Here is a 4,865-nt window from a genome sequence, read left to right on the forward strand (position 1 = left end):
TTGTCTCCTGATCTGCCATCATTAGGGGTGTTCACATCCGCACCGATCCAAAAAAAAATCGCAAAACCGCACCGATCCAAACCGAAAACCATTTTAAACCGCGCAATTTTGGATTTTTTTTGGATTTTGGATCGGTTTTGTTGCGGTTTGGTTCGGTTTTTGGTTTCACTCTGCACAACCGAACCGAACCGAACCGCATATAATAATAATAATAATAATAATAATAATAATAATAATAATAATAATAATAATAATAATAATAATGATACCCATAGTCCCATTCCCATACGGCCTAGTGGCATATGCATACAGCGGCAGCCCATAGCCCCATACTCTCTTAGGCCTTAGTTCCTTAGTCCATTTTTTTTAATTTTCCCCCACCAAGCCCAAACCCAATCACCCACAGCACTGCATTGCACACACTCACTACTCACTAGTCATTCAGTCATTCACTCATTTTCCATTTTTCCCTTTCCCATAAAGAAACACAAACCCTAAGAAACACGAGCCCTGTACCTCACCGTCACAGTCTCACGTTACATACACCTCCGCTCAGACCTCACTCACTCTCACCATCATATGCCAAGTTGTCGACGCCATCCGCCGCTCCTCTTCGACGTCATTTCCACTTCCTCTTTTTGGTGAATTTTTATTTTTATTTTTTTATATGATGATTAACATTATTTGTATCTTTGATGTTCAAACCATTGTTGTAATAATAATATCTACGAACCACCACCAACTCTGTTTTCTTGATGACATTTTTATTAAAAATAAAAAGAAATAGTTTTTTTTCTCTATTTCTGATTTTCTATTAATGTATTGAATTTTAAGTCAATCTGTTCTTTTTACTTTGACAATTTATTATGTTAAAATTTTTATTTTTGATAATCTATTATTATTATCTTTGAGAATCTGTTATATTAAATTTTTTGTTGTACTTTTGTAGATTTCATATTTGTTTAATTGATTTTAATTTTTAATCTGAAGGTCAACAATGTCAACTTCATATCCTGAGGTAATATTCTTATTTTGGAATATTTATGTTAGTAACAATTCAATATGTTGATTATTTAAAAAAATATTAAAATAACATAAACTGATTTTGGTTATCACAGGATGTTCAAAGCAGTGACCCAGGATTTACTAGTGTTACTCCGTCCACTTTTGAATCAGTTCGATCTTCAGGATAGTCGGAGTTGATGCTGCTGCCACAGCCGCAGTCCCAGCCACAAACACACACAGACGCAGCCACCATCGCTGCCGCCGCTACCGCCACGCAGTGATCAGAACAATGAAGGAACTAAATCTAAGAGGAGGAGGGGAAAAACAAATGTTGCTGATGAGTCAACTAATCCTGGCCAGTCTGAGGAACCAGGTACATGTAATACTAAAAAACCTGTTAGACCTAGATCTTGGACTTAGGAACATTTTAAAAAAGATGAAAGTGGTCCTAAACCTAGGGCTATATGTAAGTGGTGTGGAGCATCTTATGCTGCTGATTCACATAAAAATGGTACTAGAAATCTTAAAAGTCACTTGTTGAGTCAGTGTAGAAAATTTTCAAAAGATTCACTTGATCCCACACAAAAAACACTTGTTATGCAGCAACTTAAAAAAGAAGAAGGAAATGGGATGGGTAATTGTTTGACTGCTGTATCTTTTGATCCTGATGTATGTAGACAAGCTCTTGCTAGAATGATAATTGTAGATGAGTTGCCTTTTAGAATTATCGAAGGAGAGGGGTTTCGTTATTTCATGAGTGTTTTGCAGCCAAAACTCTATATTCCGGGTAGAATATCAGTTGCTAGGGATTGTTGGAACTTGTTCATGAATGAAAAACATAAGTTGAAGAGTGTCTTTATAAATTCAAATTAAAGTGTGTGTTTGACCACTGATTGTTAGACTTCTGTACAAAATCTAAACTATCTTTGCCTCACTGCACATTTTATTGATCAAGATTGGAAGTTGCAAAAGAGAATTCTTAACTTTTGTCTTATCAAGAATCATAAAGGTGAAACAATTGGTAGAAAGATAGAAAAATATCTTTTAAATTGGGGAATAAGTAGGGTCTTTAGCATCACAGTTGATAATGCTAGTTCAAATGATGTTGCCATTTGTTACTTGAAAGGTATAATGGAGGATTAGAATTCACATCCTTTAAAAGGTGAACATTTGCATGTTAGGTGTTGTGCTCATATCTTGAACTTGGTGGTGAATGATGGTTTGAAGGATATGCATTCTTCAATTAGTAAAATTAGGAATGCTATTAGATATGTTCGTGCTTCTCCTAGTCGCATGGATAGGTTCAAAAGTTGTATTAAAGAGGCTAGGATCCAAGACTGCTCTTGTGTGTAATTAGATGTCCCCACTAGGTGGAATTTCACTTACATAATGCTTGATAGTGCTTTAAAATTTCAAAAAGCCTTTAAGAGATTAAGTGAGAGGGATGCTGAGTTTGTAATGATGCAAAGGGGAGTTCCAAAGACTGAAGATTGGGATAATGCAAGATGCTTTGTGAGGTTTTTGAAGATTTTTTCTGATGTAACAAAAAAAATCTCGGGTTCCACATTTGTGACCTCTTCTTCATATTTTCATCACTTTTGTTCAATTCTTAGTTCTTTAAAGACTTGGGCTGATAGTAATGACATATTACTTAAGGGTATGGCTACAAAAATGAAGGCTAAGCATGATAAATATTGAGGTAACTTGAGGAACATGAATATGATAATTTTTGTTGATGTGGTACTAGACCCTAAATATAAGATTAAGTTTGTTGAGTGGAGTTTTCAAAGGTTGTTTGAGAAGGAGGATGCTGATTTCTTATGTGGTAAGGTGAAGGAAGTATTCAATGGCTTATTCAACAGCTATAGGGTTGCTCTCAATAGTGATCAAGCACACCAATCTGCACAACAGTCAAGATGTGGATATGAATGATAGTGCCTTTGATGATGTTCGCTTTGCAGCAGCATTTGAAAATGATGTACAAGCAAGTGAGAGTGTCAACACAAATGAAGTGGATTTATCTCATGGAGTCCTTGGAGAAACCAGTTGATCCAAGTAGTTTTGATATTTTAACTTGGTGGAAAGTGAGCTCTAACAATTACAAATATCCTGTTCCAAGTCAAATTACAAGAGATATTCTAGCTATGCCGGTGTCAACGGTTGCTTCTGAATCCGCCTTTAGCACTGGAGGTAGAGTGCTTAGTCAATATAGAAGCTCTCTTACCCCAAAAACTGTTGAAGCTTTGATTTGTGCACAAAATTGGTTTCGAGCCAATTCATTGCCAATTGACCTTGAGGAGTCTTTTGAAAAATTTGAAAAACTTGAGAAAGGTAATGTTCTTTATTATTATGTTTTATTCTATCTACATATATTGATTAACTTTACTACTTGATAATATGTTTAAGTTATTAATATTTATTTTATTATATTTTATTGTAGAACTTGAGCCAATTCCTCAACTAATAGATGAAGAAGACTCTGGTGATGAATTTGATTAGTGATCGGTGCTTCACTTCTTAGCTTGGAGTTTTTTATGTTGTTTTTATTAAGAATTTGTTATGTTATTTAATTTTATGTTGTTAAGACTTGTTTAGTTATTTTTATGTTGAAGAATTATTATTCAAGACTTGCTGTTGGATAATTGGATTGTTGAATATTTGGACAGGTTGCTTTATAATGTTTTATGGAATTTATGTTTTATTATTATGTTAGATTGGACAGGTTATCAACTCTATAAATTAAGTTATTATTTTTTTATTTAAAAAACCACGGATCCAAACCGATCCAAACCGCTTGTAATCGGATCGGATCAGATCGGATTTCCAAAAAAGATCATCCAATCCAAACCGCACCGCACATAAATTAAACATTTGGATCGGATGAAATTTTCCCTTAAAATCGATCCAAACCACACCGCGAATACCCCTAGCCATCATAGGATTCAAGATTGTAGTCATTTGTTATGTTAACAAGTTAACCAAATCATGATGACTCTCATCGACATGTTGTCGACATGCTGCCATTGAATTGGAAGCATTCGATGTAGAGCCCACATAATAACTCGAAAATATTCGAGACATGTTGTAATAGTTGAACATTATTCGCCCCAACTGTGCTTCCGAATCAAACTGGAGGAGCAAAACCACCTATTGGTGGTGTATAAGAAGGCCATAAGGAGGCCAACCAATAGTTACAGGGGGTTGAATTTGTCATGTGTTACCACGTGGGCATATATTACGCCCATTATTCCCTATTTGGGAACTAGTAACCACAACACTTTCATTCATCACACTTCTTTTCGTACGTGAAGTCACATCTGCCTAAGATTATGCAACTACAGGCACATTGTCACTTGCAGATGAACCACCATTTACATTTGAACATTTGTCTGCCATGCGTACAATTCATCCACTTTTCAATTGCATACACTATGGCAACACAAAATCATTTCACACACTTAAACTTTAAAACTGTCCTACTAGACGTGCCAATTTGTTTCGTCAATTTTTAGCAAATCGAAAGTGGTTCGATATCGAGTGGTTTGGGAGCAAAATCTACTCCTCTGTGAGTACTAATTTTCTAAAGTAAATCAAAGAACAGAAAATTGACTCGAATGTAGATTCAGAAAGTCTCTGGGATGTGAGTGTGATTGAGTATTTTTTTCTGAAGCAAAGTTCCAACCCTTGTTCCTTTGATCTTTCACCTATTTATAGAAGTTTTTGACTAATCAAATTCAAATATAACTTCTACGTGCGTCAATCCTTGAATAGCAGTTCCCGTTCTTTCTGTATAACATGTGTAACTACTAAAGTAGACTCCAAAGAATTTTTATTCTTCGAGTAAGCATATCGGCCAGCTC

The 4,865-nt window shown here is 35.3% G+C and overlaps 1 long non-coding RNA gene across 1 annotated transcript; it reads left to right on the forward strand.

Moving 5' to 3' along the window:
- The first annotated feature begins 439 nt into the window (after positions 1-439).
- On the forward strand, positions 440-3,717 carry LOC112696970 (uncharacterized). Its single transcript, XR_011862494.1, has 5 exons — positions 440-641; positions 991-1,018; positions 1,119-1,378; positions 2,836-3,336; positions 3,446-3,717. It is a non-coding gene; the product is annotated as an uncharacterized lncRNA (long non-coding RNA).
- Positions 3,718-4,865: the final 1,148 nt, after the last annotated feature.

Source organism: Arachis hypogaea, chromosome 6 (assembly GCF_003086295.3).
Source record: "Arachis hypogaea cultivar Tifrunner chromosome 6, arahy.Tifrunner.gnm2.J5K5, whole genome shotgun sequence".
NCBI lineage: Eukaryota > Viridiplantae > Streptophyta > Magnoliopsida > Fabales > Fabaceae > Arachis > Arachis hypogaea.